Here is a 16,260-nt window from a genome sequence, read left to right as displayed (position 1 = left end):
GCCTTTGACAGAATATCGCACACCTACATGGTGGATGTGCTCTCCAAATTGGGGTTTGGGGAGGGAATTCGAAATTGGATCCAACTGCTCTACACTAACATCAGTAGCGCAGTCTCGATCAATGGGTGGGAAACAGATAGCTTTCCGATTAAATCTGGAGTCAGGCAGGGCTGTCTTCTCTCGCCTGTTCTTTTCGTGTGTTGCATAGAACCCTTTGCCGAGTCCATCAGGAAGGATCCGGGCATAAGAGGAGTGACGATCCCAGGCAGTGGAGGCACTCAGTTCAAAGCCTCCCTGCACATGGATGATGTCGCCGTCTTCTGCTCGGATCCGCTGTCGGTGCGCAGACTGATCCACATCCGCGACCAGTTCGAACTGGCCTCGGGAGCCAAGGTAAATCGTGGGAAGAGCGAGGCCATGTTCTTTGGGAAGTGGGCTGACCGATCATTTGTCCCCTTCACTGTCAGGGCTGACGGCCTGAAGGTGCTGGGGATATGGTTCGGAGGGACCGGGGCATGCGTTAGAAACTGGAAGGAGCGAGTGTCTATGGTGAAAAGGAAACTGGGCATGTGGGAGCGACGCTCCCTCTCCATTGCGGGTAAGAACCTGGTCATCAGGTGTGAGGCACTCTCGCTGTTGCTGTACGTGGCGCAGGTCTGGCCCATTCCACACTCCTGCGTGGTGGTGATCACACGAGCCATCTTCCGCTTTATCTGGAGGTCAAAAATGGATCGTGTCCGCAGAGACGCGATGTACAAGCCTCTAGATAAAGGGGGAATAAACGTGCCCAACATCGCCCTCATACTGATGGCCACCTTTGTGTGTGGCTGCGTCAAGCGGTGCATAGACTCTCAGTACGCAAACACCAAGTGTCACTACGTGCTGAGGTTCTACCTGTCCCCGGTGTTGCGAAGGATGGGTCTGGCCACGCTGCCGCTGAACGCTCCAAGTAGTTGGACCGTGCCCTACCACCTGTCCCTCGTGGAAAAATTTATGCAGAAAAACACCTTTGACCACAAGTCCATCAGGCAGTGGTCAGCACGTAACGTCCTAGAGGCCCTGAGGGAAAAGGAGAGGGTGGACCCTGTGGGATGGTTCCCCGAGCAGACTGTCAAAGTCATTTGGCAGAATGCCTCATCGCCAGAACTTTCCAACAAGCACCAAGACGTAGCTTGGCTGGTGGTGAGAAAGGCCCTCCCCGTCAGATCCTTCCTACACGTCAGGAAGCTCACCCCCTCTGCACGTTGCCCTCGAGGTGGCTGTGGTGGGGAAGAGACCGTTGTTCACCTCCTTGTGGATTGTGCCTTTGCAAAGAAAGTCTGGAGAGAGATGCAGTGGTTGCTGTTGAGGTTCATCCCGAGCAGTTCTGTGACACGGGACTCTGTGCTCTACGGGCTGTTCCCAGGGACACACACCGAGACAAACATCAACTGCAGCTGGAGGATCATCAACTCGGTGAAAGAGGCGCTTTGGTCTGCCCGAAACTTGTTGGTCTTCCAGCACAAAGAGTTGTCCCCAACCGATTGTTGCGGACTGGCACAATCCAAAGTCCAGGACTACGTGTTGTGGGATGCACTAAATCTTGGAGCAGCTGCCGCAAAGGCGCAATGGGGAAGGGTCGCTGTCTAAGACCTTTCTACCACAGCGCACCGAGGGACTGGGAACTGTTTAAATCCCCTCGGGCTGTACAGCTCAAAATGAAAGGCTGTAAATGATTGTAATATTGTTTGTACTGATGCACCTGGTGATACATTTTGTAAAAGTTTAACCTGGATTGTACCCTTGTAATGTTGTTATTGAAATGGTTTGGAATGTGATTGAAGATATTTTATGAATAAAGTATATTTTTGCAAAAAAAAGAAAAAAAAGGTTCTCCCAGGACGAGGCTAGCCCATTGCACTTCGGGTGTGCTAACGCCTGCGATGTCCCCAAATGCGGGATACTCGACTGCAAAATTTGTGGTAGTGGGGGACTGCGTTCGCGCTCTCCCCTGATTCACAATTCAAAAAATAGATTTCATCATATCTTTCATTTTCTCTTCTATTTCCTGTCAGCAACCTTTTCTGAAAAAAGAAATATATAACCCCCAATGTGTGCTCTTCAAAATCTATACTGGACTGGTTATTTAGTTTTTTCTTTCCTCCTCGCAAATATTATCCAACCCCCATTCTTTTCCTCCCTGTCATTATCAGCCGGCAATTATTCCATCTCTGCATCATTTTCGCCAGACCGTTTGTTTTGTGGCCGCCAAATTACTCGCGCCATTTTTAACCCCGCGTTTGCCCACTCAAAAATCTCTCTCAAACAACCCCCATCTAACACCCAACCCACCATCACAACAGTCCCCACACTCCCAGCACCGCCCCACCCCCTATCTCTCTGGACGTCTGTATAAATACAAACTCATATCAGTCAGCTATTAACTCATATGCATTCACCATTTTAAACATGTAGCAGCGACCCCTCACTATTTCAAACATGAACAAGCACCCTGTCCCCATGTTCATTCAAATTACCCCCCTCCGAAACGAACAGCAGCCTCCCACCTCCTCTGTATAATCTCCCCCTTAATCAGCCCCCTGTGTGACTCCTACCTTCTGAAACTCCTGCCTCCTCTCCCCATGTGTAAAGTCTTTCCCTGCCCCTTCTGCAGCTCACTTCCCCTGCTGTGGGTCCATCAATTCACCTGTGATTATTCCTTGAAGGCTTAAATAGCGCAAAGCGAAGAAATAAACAGAAAGAAAACTGGAGAAAGGCAGATAGAAACCTAAACCCTCAGTAAAATGACCACCGGGAATCCCGTTTAACCGTCAGAATGATCGCGCAGCCCAAATTACACGCATTATCCCTGAATTATAACAAGATTTTAGGCAGCTTCACTTTAGGACTTTTCATTTCCTCTTGTGGGGCTCCTGTTCCTCACACACTGGAGGCTAACATGTAAGTTTTAGATTGCAAGGCTAGGCTACTTTAACCCCAAGATTTTCTTTTTGAAACTCCAGGCCCACAGTCCAACAGGAACTGGTTAACCGGAGCCACCGAAAACCAGGGTCCCGGAGAGGAATTGAAATCTCGGGGTAAGAAACGGACACAAACTCACGTGGGCCCATGGAGCACGGCCTTGGAGAAGGTCTCAGGAAACTCCTGAAGAAGAAGAGTCCTTGTCCCAGTCTGGATCTTCAGATTGCAGGTTTCAAAATAAAAATTCTTTGAGGGGTGGGGGAGAAAATTAATTCCATTAAAACAGAGAGCAAAGAACATTTTCAAACAAAATAACGCAAGAGCCAATGAATCACTCTCAGTTACAACTCAGCAACATCCAAATACAAACAAGTCAAAGAGTTATAAAGCAGATTGAGACAGAGGGAACACACACGCACATTAAGCCAGAGTGGGGACTAGCTCCGCACTCTGGAGGCGGTTTTCGGATTGGGTTCCTAGCCAGGTATATCCTGAACGAGCAGTTTGCAGACTCCACCCCTGGCATGTTGGGATGTCTCTCAATCTGCTCCCCAGGAGGCCTGTCCGTTGATATGTTAATCCCAGGGCAGGACAACTTTCTGATTCTTCCTGTCCTTTGATGTGTTCACCCCAGGAAAACAATGTTTCAGCCATTTTCTGGTTAATGTTAAAACTTTAACTCATCTTGTCGGGAATGTCACTGCAGTTTGAAATATCAAACACTAAACCCCCAACACAAGACTGTGCAAAGCATGTGGATTGTTACTGAGATTCCGTCTGTGATTTTTAGTGATGTCAGTGTGGATTGTGTAATCTGTGTGTGTGTGAGTGTTGCTGGTCCCATAATGTAACGCAAATGTCTCCTTGCAGCCTCTCAGTACGCCACTCATGGTCCCCTGGTACTTTTTGGATTGTCTGGAGAAGACATTGAAAGAATTAGAGTTAAACAATGCTAACACTAGCTGCACTGCGACGAGTATATGAGAGCTTATTCTTATCCAGGGGTGTATGTCCACATTCAGCCCCCATTCCCACACTTGCTCCCACCATGTCGGATCTCTCAAGTGCTCTTCCGTATTATTGATTAGCCTTTTAAACACCGCCTGTAACACGTAATGCTGATTCCTCACCTTTCGTAAGTCACCTTTAAACTTTGTCAGACTTTCGGGAAGGTGGGGAATTGGGGCCTGCTTAGGTTCCTCATAGTGTTCCAGGGCATGGTGGAGTGTGTCGGAGGCGTTGACTGAGACCTGACCCCTTTGTTGGACGTACATTATTCACGCTGTGTCTGATAGTAACTGGGAGCCGGGGTTCCCTTGTATCCTGAGCGGGTGTGATGGTTTTCTCTGTGGGTAATTTCTAATATACAACCCTCCGTTCGGTTGTACCCGCATTTGTCCAGCACCCCCCCCCCGTTCCAACTGGATGGGAGCAAATTGTGAGGCTACCTTTCCATCTGCAGCCGCTCAGTGATACCCTGTGTATGCCCTCATTCTTGCGTATGGCATGCATATCTATGGGGTAGTACCGGAGGGAGTCATTGTCTCGGATTAACCCAATGTTCTCCACTCGGTACTGAGTGTGTGGGCCCGTGTCTGCTGTGACTGAGGGGATTGCCCATACCTAACACGTTCATTTGGTTTGAGGTGCACTTCTGAATCACCGCATACACCCTGGTCACTCCTTTCAATGTACATGCGTCGATGACGCCTGGGTTCTTGGCCATCCCCCACAACCGGGCACTGTTGATCCAGCCCGGTACCTCCCCACTTTGGATCTGGCCCAGATTTTGTCTTAATTGCCCGATCAGCCACTGGCCGTAAGCTGGCTTTTTTAGGTGCTGCCCTCTTGTCGTTCCTCCCTTTCTATTAATTGGCTGGTGGCTTTAGCATGGGTCTCTATAACGTGTACGCTTTCCAATACAGATGCCACACTCTTGCCCCCTAGGGCCGCTGCCGTTTCACCACCCCTCGCTACTCTTATGAGCAAGCTGCCTCATGATCCCTTTAAGATTCGTGACCTCGGAGTTGATTCCTTGAATGTCGAGAGAGTTTACCAGGGAAGTCCCTGTGTTCACCCCTGTCAGTACATTGTTAACTAACTCTCTCTTCTGGCGGTGGAAAGCAGGATGTCCCCTGAATCTAGTGGCACCCGTGGCGTCGGCCGGCTGATTAATCACAGCCTTACTCAGTAATTTGTACAGTTTTCGTAGGGGCGCTTGGTTACTGCAATACTCAGGCAGTTGCATACCTGCCAGGTTCACAATTACCTGTACAATTTCATGTTTAACATTATCATACAAGAGTTCATCGTCCGTATACAGTACCAGTCCATTCTGTGGCCCAGGGGTCATGTCTGGGCAAGATAGTCTCTGTGGTGTCGTCGTGTCCTGTGATAGCAGGGTGGTGTCGGTCCGGGGGTCCGCCGTTGCAGTCAACTCTCCGTGTTTGGCCCTCAAGATCCAATGCCAGGTATCTGTCATTCCCAAGTCTTCCTCCCCGGGACAGTGACCCCAGTTGTTGTTCTCCTGGGGTGTGAAGGTAAATTGCGAAAAATCTCTCACACACTGTATCTCTCACACACTGTAGCTTTCTCCTTTACGTCCCTCCTTGTGCACAGCCCACGGTGACCCTCCCCGTAGTTGAGGATTCCCCCTTTTCTCTTTCAGATGGCCAGTCCTCCAGATCGGGAATGAATCCTAAACCACTTGGCTAACACAGTACGGACTGCTCGTTGCCCGTTTTCCTCCCACTGCCTGGTAATTTAGTCTTTCTTACTTACATCATACCTTTTCAGTTGTGACCAGTGTTTCCACCTAGCTTTTCCCTTCATATCGGCGCAGGCACGTGAATAATTCCGTACGGTCCAGTCCATTTTGGGGCAAAACCTGGTTGGCTAGGGGTGATTTGAACAAACACCATGTCTCCGACCTCAGCCGGTGGTGACGGGGGTCCCCCTTTTGTCCTCTCTTCTAAATCCCTGATAGCCTGTTGGTCCTTCACTTCCTGTTGTAATTCCTTTAGCTGTCCATCCAATTGCTTAATATCATTTTTAATTTTATCTCTGATGGGTCCCATATCCTCACTTCCGGTGGCTCTGCCCTCTGGCAAGCGCATCGCCCTCCCGGTCAGCAACTCATAAAGGGGTTTATCTTAAATCCAGCATTTTTCAGCGTCCTTATGACTATCAGGAGAGCTCCGATGTGGCCCCTTTCCGATTCTGACGCTATTAGGATATCATCTGCATATTATAAGATTGTACTGTTGTTAGACTCTACGTCGCACGGACTCAGCTTCTCACTCGTGACCCGATGGAGGATGTTGGGGCTGTTGTGGAATCCCTGTGGGAGCCTCGCCCATGTACACCGTCTCCCTCCCACTGTGAAAGCGAATTTATCTTGGGATTCCTGGTCCAGTGGTATCGACCAAAATCCATTGGCTACATCGAACACTGTAAATATTTTATGTTCGGGTTTTTACAATTAAAGCACACCTCGGGTTTAGGAACGGCTGCTGCAGTGGCCACCATTTCAGTGGGGTCTGTAACCTCACTGCCGACACCTTTATCTTAGTTTTCCCTATGTGGTTATCTACCCCGGTGGCCCATCTTCCTCGATCATATGTGTTCTTGTCTACTAGCCCGGTGTCTAGGATTGACTGGTGGGCCCGGGCCCGGTGTCTAGGATGGCCTGGTGGGCCCGGGCCTGGTGTCTAGGATGGCCTGGTGGGCCCGGGCCCGGTGTCTAGGATGGCCTGGTGGGCCCAGTGTCTAGGATGGCCTGGTGGGCCCGGGCCCGGTGTCTAGGATCGCCTGGTGGGCCCGGGCCCGGTGTCTAGGATTGCCTGGTGGGCCCGGGCCCGGTGTCTAGGATTGCCTGGTGGGCCAGGCTAAGGCCATCCTTGTACAATTGCATAAACTGTACATCGTCTCGGTTCAGCGCAGCACCTACACCCCCGTAGTTACAATATGCCTCAAACTTCCGATTGCCATATTCATGGGCACTCTCGCCCTTTTCTTGTTTTATGGGGCTTGCCCTAAGTCTTGTGCCATTTCTGCTCTAAAGGCTCGGAAATCAGCTTGCTGCTGTGCCTGGTCTGCCTGGTTGTCTGGGCACCGGGGGCACAAGCTCTATCTTAATTGGGGCCACGGGTTATGGTGGTGGTGATTCCCAACCCGCTTCCCGTTGTTCCTCATATCCTGCCGCCTGTTCCACCAGCCCGTTCCAATCTATATTATCTGCGTATTGTGCAGCTACTGGTGGCTGTGGTAAAGCTGCCGAAACTGACATGAGATTTTTTGCCTGGACCAGCTCTTCATTTTGGGATTTGTTGGCCAACATTCGATTTACTTTCTTACTTAACTCTATGTGTTGTCTTAACATTAGGATCCAGGCTTCATCATCTTTGTCTTTTTTCTGATTATCCCACCATTTTCTCTGATCAGCGGGTGAGTCAAATGGGTTCCAATTGTTCTTTCTCATTTTGCCTATCGATTTCTTATTTTTGTCAGCTCAATGCTGTGTCAAGGATCCCTCTGGTCCCCACTCGAGTTTGTCACCACTGGCCATCTCTGGGTAAGACGGTCGGGGTATAGTTGTTGTCAGCGGTACGGTTCTTACCCTGGATCCTTTCTGACCGAACTCGTTACTTGCGGCTAATACCGGATGTAATTATAACAATCTATAAGACAAGCAAACTACCCCACCCTTACCACCCCTTGAACTATTGCCTGGAGCCCAGGTTTCTGATACGCGGGGTGCCTGACACTTCCTGGATCGGGACGGAGTCGGATTTAGTATGAATAAAAATGAATTCACACTGTGACTCATCCCATTTCCCCGTCGGTGTCCTGCATCCTTCGGGCCCTGCTCGCAGCACCAATTGAAAGGTCCGAGGAATACTCTGGGACAAAATTTCAACACTCGGAGTCCAGATACAATATTCAAGTGGTTCCTTTACTACACTTTTTTTTTTGCAAAAATAAACTTTATTCATAAAATATCTTCAACCACATTCCAAACCATTTCAAAAACACCATTACAAGGGTACAATCCGGTTCAACTTTTACAAAATGTATCACCAGGTGCATCAGTACAAACAATATTACAATCATTTACAGCCTTTCATTTTGAGCTGTACAGCCCGAGGGGATTTAAACAGTTCCCAGCCCCTCGGTGCGCTGTGGTAGAAAGGTCTTAGACAGCGGCCCTTCCCCATTGCGCCTTTGCGGCAACTGCCCCAAGCTTTAGTGCGTCCCTCAGCACGTAGTCCTGGACTTTGGATTGTGCCAGTCCGCAACAATCGGTCGGGGACAACTCTTTGCGCTGGAAGACCAACAAGTTTCGGGCAGACCAAAGCGCCTCTTTCACCGAGTTGATGATCCTCCAGCTGCAGTTGATGTTTGTCTCGGTGTGTGTCCCTGGGAACAGCCCGTAGAGCACAGAGTCCTGTGTCACAGAACTGCTCGGGATGAACCTCGACAGAAACCACTGCATCTCTCTCTAGACCTTCTTTGCAAAGGCACAATCCACAAGGAGGTGAACAACGGTCTCTTCCCCACCACAGCCACCTCGAGGGCAACGTGCAGAGGGGGTGAGACTCCTGACGTGTAGGAAGGATCTGACGGGGAGGGCCTTTCTCACCACCAGCCAAGCTACGTCTTGGTGCTTGTTGGAAAGTTCTGGCGATGAGGCATTCTGCCAAATGACTTTGACAGTCTGCTCGGGGAACCATCCCACAGGATCCACCCTCTCCTTTTCCCTCAGGGCCTCTAAGACGTTACGTGCTGACCACTGCCTGATGGACTTGTGGTCAAAGGTGTTTTTCTGCATAAATTTTTCCACCAGGGACAGGTGGTAGGGCACGGTCCAACTACTTGGAGCGTTCAGCGGCAGCGTGGCCAGACCCATCCTTCGCAACACCGGGGACAGGTAGAACCTCAGCACATAGTGACACTTGGTGTTTGTATACTGAGGGACTACACACCGCTTGATGCAGCCACACAAAGGTGGCCATCGGTATGAGGGCGATGTTGGGCACGTTTTTTCCCCCTTTATCTAGAGGCTTGTACATCGCGTCCATGCGGACACGATCCATTTTTGACCTCCAGATAAAGCGGAAGATGGCTCGAGTGATCGCCACCACGCAGGAGAGTGGAATGGGCTAGACCTGCGCCACGTACAGCAACAGCGAGAGTGCCTCACACCTGATGACCAGGTTCTTACCCGCACTGGAGAGGGAGCTTCGCTCCCACATGCCCAGTTTCCTTTTCACCATAGACACTCGCTCCTTCCAGTTTCTAACGCATGCCCTGGTCCCTCCGAACCATATCCCCAGCACCTTCAGGCCGTCAGCCCTGACAGTGAAGGGGACAAAGGATCGGTCAGCCCAGTTCCCAAAGAACATGGCCTCACTCTTGCCACGATTTACCTTGGTACCCGAGGCCAGTTCGAACTGGTCGCAGATGTGGATCAGTCTGCGCACCGACAGCGGATCCGAGCAGAAGACGGCGACGTCGTCCATGTACAGGGAGGCTTTGACCTGAGTGCCTCCACTGCCTGGGATCGTCACTCCTCTTATGCCCGGATCCTTCCTGATGGACTCAGAAAAGGGTACTATGCAACACACGAACAGGACAGGGGAGAGAGGACAGCCCTGCCTGACTCCAGATTTAATCGGAAAGCTATCAGATTCCCACCCATTGATTGAGAGTGCGCTAGTAATGTTAGTGTAGAGCAGTTGGATCCAATTGCAAATTCCTTCCCCAAACCCCATTTTGGAGAGCACATCCCCCATGTAGGTGTGCGATAATCTGTCAAAGGCCTTCTCCTGATCCAAGCTGATGAGGCAGGTGTCCACACCCCTGTCCTGCACATAGGCAATCGTATCCCTGAGCAGCGCGAGGCAGTCAGAGATCTTCCTGCCCGGCACAGTGCAGGTCTGGTCAGGGTGGATCACCAATTCCAGAGCGGATTTGACCCGATTGGCGATGACCTTGGACAGAATCTTATAGTCCACATTCAACAGTGAAATGGGTCGCCAATTTCTAATTTCCTCCCCTTCCCCCCTTGTGCTTGTAGATGAGGGTGATGATGCCTTTCCTCATGGATTCTGACATACTACCGGCCAGGAGCATACTCTCGTACACTCCTAGCAGGTCTGGGCCGATCAAGTCCCACAGAGCCGAATACTACTCCGCCGGCTAGCCGTCGCTTCCGGGAGTTTTACTCTTCTCCAAGGACTCAAGGGCCTTAGTCAGTTCATCAGGAATTAGCGGTTTGTCCAGGCTCTCCCGTGTACTGTGGTCTAAGACCTCCGTGATAGAGGACAGGAAGGACTGGGAGGCCGTGCTGTCCGTGGGCTTCACGTCATACAATCCGGAATAAAAGGATTTGCTGATCCTCAAAATGTCGGAGGGCGATGACTTTACTGAGCCGTCTTCTTCCTTCGGGCTGCTGATCACAGAGTGTACCTTTTGGAAGAAGAAACGTGAGCACGTCTCATCCTGCTCCATGTAACGGACTCTGGACCGGAAGATGATCTTGGAGGCCTCCGAGGCAAAGGGCGAGGCTTGCTGGCTCTTCACCTCTTGGAGTTCCTCCTTGACATCGACCCCCATCGACTGCAGCCGGAGCAGATCCTGCATGTTTTTCTGGAGTCGGGACATTTCCCTCTGTTCCTTTCTAGCTTTCTGGGTGCCTTTGAGGATGAAAAACCTCTTGATGTTTCCCTTGATCGCTTCCCACCAGTGTATCAGGGACTCAAAGAGGGGTTTCACGGTTCTCCAACCTTTGTAATCCCTCTTGAGCTCCTCAATGTTCTCTGGGGTCAGCAGTTGCAGGTTCAGCTTCCATGCCCCTCGGCCAAGCCTCTGGTCTTCTTGAACCACTGCAGTCCATGTAGTGTAGGTACACCCACAGTGTTTTTAGAGTGGGAGTTTCAGGATTTTGACCCAGCGACAGCGAAGGAAAGGTGATATGTTTCCAAATCAGGATGGTGCGTGATTTGGAGGGGGACTTCCAGGCGCTGGTGTTCCCATGTATCTGCTGCCCTTGTCCTTCTAGATGGTAGTGGTCATGGGTTTGGAAGGTGCTGTCTAAGGAGCCTTGGTGAGTTCCCGCAGTGTATCTTGTAAATGATACACACTGCTGTTACTGAGCGTTGGTGGTGGAGGGAGCGAATGTTTGTGGATGGGGTGCCAATCAGCGCGCTGCTCTGTCCTGGATGGTGTTGAGCTTTTTGAGTGTTGTGGCAGCTGCACTCATCCAGGCAAGTGGGGAGTATTCCATCACATTCCTGACTTGTGCCTTGTAGGTGGTGGACAGGCTTCGGGGAGTCAGGTGGTGAGTTACTCTCCACAGGATTCCTAGCCTGTGGTCAGCTCTTGTAGCCACAGTATTTATACAGCTAGTCCAGTTCAGTTTCTGGTCAATGGCACCCTCAGGATGTTAATAGTGGGGGATTCAGTGATGGCAATGCCATTGAATGTCAAGGGGCGATGGTTGGATTCTCTCTTGTTGGAGATGGTCATTGCCTGACACTTGTCTGGCACCAATGTTACTTGCCACTTGTCAGCCCAAGCCTGGATATTGTCCAGGTCTTGCTGCATTTGGACATGGACTGCTTCAGTATCTTCAACCATCAGCAAACATCCCCACTTCTGACCTTATGATGGAAGGAAGGTCATTGATGAAGCAGCTGAAGATGGTTGTGCCGAGGACACGACGCTGAGGAACTCCTGCACTGATGTCCTGAACCAAGATGACTGACCTCCAACAACCACAACCATTTTCCTTTGTGCTAGGTACGCCTCCAACCAGTGGAAGGTTTTCTCCCGATTCCCATTAACTCCAGTTTTGCTAGGGCTCCTTGATGCCACACTCAGTCAAAAACAGCCTTGATGTCAAGGGCAGTCAATCTCACCTCACCTCTGGAGTTCAGCTCTTTTATCCGTGTTTGAACCAAGGCTGTAATGAGGTCAGGAGCTGAGTGACCCTGGCGGAGTCCAAACTGGGCATCAGTGAGCAGGTTATTGCTAAGCAAGTGCTGCTTGGCAACACTGTTGATGACCCCTTCCATCACTTTACTGATGACCAAGAGTAGGCTGATGGGGCGGTAATTGGCCAGATGGGATTTTTCCTGCTTTTTGTGTACAGGACAAATCCGGGCAATTTTCCACATAGCCGGGTAGATGTCAGTGTTGTAGCTGTACTGGAACAGCTTGGCTAGGGGCGTGGCAATTACTAAAGCACAAGTCTTCAGTAGCATTGCCGGAATATTGTCAGGGCTGATAAAGACCTGTACTGATATACATAGAAGACAGAGGGTAGCAGTGGAAGGGTGCTTTTCTGAATGGAGAGCTGTGACTAGTGGAGTTCCACAGGGATCAGTGCTGGGACCATTGCTGTTTGTAGTATACATAAATGATTTGGAGGAAAATGTAACTGGACTAATTAGTAAGTTTGCAGACGAGACCAAGGTTGGAGGAGTTGCAGATAGTGAAGAGGATTGTCAAAGGATACAACGGGACATAGATCGGTTGGAGACTTGGGTGGAGAAATGGCAGATGGAGTTTAATCCGGACAAATGCGAGGTAATGCATTTTGGAAGGTCTAATACAGGCAGGAATTACACAGTAAATGGCAGAACCATTAGTGCATCAACGGGCAGAGGGATCTGGGTGTACAGGTCACTGAAAGTGGCAACGCAGGTGGATAAGGTAGTCAGGAAGGCATATGGCATGCTTGCCTTCATCGGCAGGGGTATTGAGTATAAAAGCTGGAAAGTCATGCTGCAGCTGTATAGAACCTTGGTTAGGCCACACTTGGAATATTGCGTGCAATTCTGGTCACCACATTACCAGAAGGATATGGAGGCGTTGGAGAGGGTGCAGAGGAGGTTTACCAGGATGCTGCCTGGTCTGGAGGTTATTAGCTATGAGGAGAGGTTGGAGAAACTCGGATTGTTCTCACTAGAGCGACGGAGATTGAGGGGCGACTTGATCGAAGTTTACAAAATTATGAGTGGCATGGACAGAGGAGATAGTCAGAAGCTTTTTCCCTGGGTGAAAGAGTCAATTACTAGGGGACATAGATTTAAGGTGAGAGGAGGAAACTATAGAGGAGATGTGTGGGGCAAGTTTTCTACGCAAAGGGTAGTGAGTGTCTGGAATTCGCTGCCAGAGGAGGTGGTGGAAGCAGGTACGATAGTGGTGTTTAAGAGGCAGCTTGACAAATACATGAATAGGATGGGAATAGAGGGATACGGACCCCGGAAGTGCAAAATGTTTTAGCTGACGGGCAATATGATTGGCACAGGCTTGGAGGGCCAAAGGGCCTGTTCCTGTGCTGTACTTTTCTTTGTTCTTTGATAAAGACCTGTGTGTGTGTTAATACTCATGTATTCTCTCGATGATTTATCCAGTTCTAATTGTTGGATGGTTGGCTCATATCCCCTATTGTATAGGACTTGCCTCCAGCCAGCTTTGCATACAATTGGTCTATCCTTGGAATGGGGCAGTTGTCTGGTTTTGCTGCCTTATTCACTGTCAACTTATACTTCCCACCAATTCCTATGGTTTGGTCAGGCTTAACCACTGGAACTATGAGTGCTGCCCACTCTGAGAATTGGACAGCTTGGGCGATGCCCAGTTTTTCTAACTGGCACAGTTCTGCATCCGCCTTCTCCTTCAATGCATAAGGCACAGGTCCGGTCTTAAAGAAACGTGGTGTCACCTGTGGATCCACATATATCGTGGGCTTTTAACTTCCCTGATTAATCCCAAAATACCATGGCGTATTTCCTTAGCAGTTCAGGAACTCCTGTTTTCAGGTGAAATATCTCAGACCAGTCAAGCTTGATCTTCTGTAACCAGTCTCGGCCTAACAGACTGGGTCCTTCTCCAGTCACTATTATCACAGGCAGCTGGGCTGTCTGTTGCCTGTAAGACACTGGTGCTGTGGCGATCCCCTTTACCTGAATAGATTCTCCAGTGCAATATCTTTAATTTAGCGGTTCTCTGCTCCAGGTTTACTAACTTTCTACCTTTAGTCAGGGATCTGAAAGTGTGCTCTCCCACCACTGTAGTTGAGGCCTCCATATCCACCTCCATTATTAATGGCTTCTCATTAACTTGGATTGTGACAGTGATGGATTCGGTTTTTACAGCTGTTACTTTACACAGGCTCGGTTTTTACAGCTGTTACATTACACAGGCTCGGTTTTTACAGCTGTTACATTACACAGGCTCGGTTTTTACAGCTGTTACATTACACAGGCTCGGTTTTTACAGCTGTTACATTACACAGGCTCGGTTTTTACAGCTGTTACATTACACAGGCTCGGTTTTTACAGCTGTTACATTACACAGGCTCGGTTTTTACAGCTGTTACATTACACAGGCTCGGTTTTTACAGCTGTTACATTACACAGGCTCGGTTTTTACAGCTGTTTCATTACACAGGCTCGGTTTTTACAGCTGTTTCATTACACAGGCTCGGTTTTTACAGCTGTTACATTACACAGGCTCGGTTTTTACAGCTGTTACATTACACAGGCTCGGTTTTTACAGCTGTTACATTACACAGGCTCGGTTTTTACAGCTGTTACATTACACAGGCTCGGTTTTTACAGCTGTTACATTACACAGGCTCGGTTTTTACAGCTGTTACATTACACAGGCTCGGTTTTTACAGCTGTTACATTACACAGGCTCGGTTTTTACAGCTGTTACATTACACAGGCTCGGTTTTTACAGCTGTTACATTACACAGGCTCGGTTTTTACAGCTGTTACATTACACAGGCTCGGTTTTTACAGCTGTTTCATTACACAGGCTCGGTTTTTACAGCTGTTTCATTACACAGGCTCGGTTTTTACAGCTGTTACATTACACAGGCTCGGTTTTTACAGCTGTTACATTACACAGGCTCGGTTTTTACAGCTGTTACATTACACAGGCTCGGTTTTTACAGCTGTTACTTTATACAGGTTCGGTTTTTACAGCTGTTACTTTATACAGGCTCGGTTTTTACAGCTGTTACATTATACAGGTTCGGTTTTTACAGCTGTTACATTACACAGGCTCGGTTTTTACAGCTGTTACATTACACAGGCTCGGTTTTTACAGCTGTTACATTACACAGGCTCAGTTTTTACAGCTGTTACATTACACAGGCTCAGTTTTTACAGCTGTTACATTACACAGGCTCAGTTTTTACAGCTGTTACATTACACAGGCTCGGTTTTTACAGCTGTTACATTACACAGGCTCAGTTTTTACAGCTGTTACTTTATACAGGCTCGGTTTTTACAGCTGTTACATTACACAGGCTCGGTTTTTACAGCTGTTACATTACACAGGCTCAGTTTTTACAGCTGTTACATTACACAGGCTCAGTTTTTACAGCTGTTACTTTATACAGGCTCGGTTTTTACAGCTGTTACATTACACAGGCTCGGTTTTTACAGCTGTTACATTACACAGGCTCAGTTTTTACAGCTGTTACTTTATACAGGATCGGGTTTTACAGCTGTTACTTTACACAGGCTCGGGTTTTACAGCTGTTACATTACACAGGATCGGGTTTTACAGCTGTTACTTTATACAGGCTCAGTTTTTACAGCTGTTACTTTATACAGGCTCAGTTTTTACAGCTGTTACTTTATACAGGCTCGGTTTTTACAGCTGTTACTTTATACAGGCTCGGTTTTTACAGCTGTTACTTTATACAGGCTCGGTTTTTACAGCTGTTACATTACACAGGCTCGGTTTTTACAGCTGTTACATTACACAGGCTCGGTTTTTACAGCTGTTACATTACACAGGCTCGGTTTTTACAGCTGTTACTTTATACAGGCTCGGTTTTTACAGCTGTTACTTTACACAGGCTCAGTTTTTACAGCTGTTACATTACACAGGCTCGGTTTTTACAGCTGTTACTTTATACAGGCTCAGTTTTTACAGCTGTTACTTTACACAGGCTCGGTTTTTACAGCTGTTACTTTATACAGGCTCAGTTTTTACAGCTGTTACATTACACAGGCTCAGTTTTTACAGCTGTTACATTACACAGGCTCAGTTTTTACAGCTGTTACTTTATACAGGCTCGGTTTTTACAGCTGTTACTTTATACAGGCTCAGTTTTTACAGCTGTTACTTTACACAGGCTCGGTTTTTACAGCTGTTACATTACACAGGCTCGGTTTTTACAGCTGTTACATTACACAGGCTCGGTTTTTACAGCTGTTACTTTATACAGGCTTGGTTTTTACAGCTGTTACATTACACAGGCTCGGTTTT

The 16,260-nt window shown here is 48.7% G+C and overlaps 1 pseudogene; it reads left to right on the top strand.

Moving 5' to 3' along the window:
- The first annotated feature begins 1,841 nt into the window (after positions 1-1,841).
- Positions 1,842-1,993, top strand: LOC144674694 (U1 spliceosomal RNA; annotated as a pseudogene).
- The last annotated feature ends 14,267 nt before the right edge of the window (positions 1,994-16,260 follow it).

This window comes from Cetorhinus maximus, unplaced genomic scaffold, assembly GCF_964194155.1.
Source record: "Cetorhinus maximus unplaced genomic scaffold, sCetMax3.hap1.1 HAP1_SCAFFOLD_760, whole genome shotgun sequence".
Taxonomy (NCBI): domain Eukaryota; kingdom Metazoa; phylum Chordata; class Chondrichthyes; order Lamniformes; family Cetorhinidae; genus Cetorhinus; species Cetorhinus maximus.
This window is presented reverse-complemented; position numbering and strand designations above follow the sequence as displayed.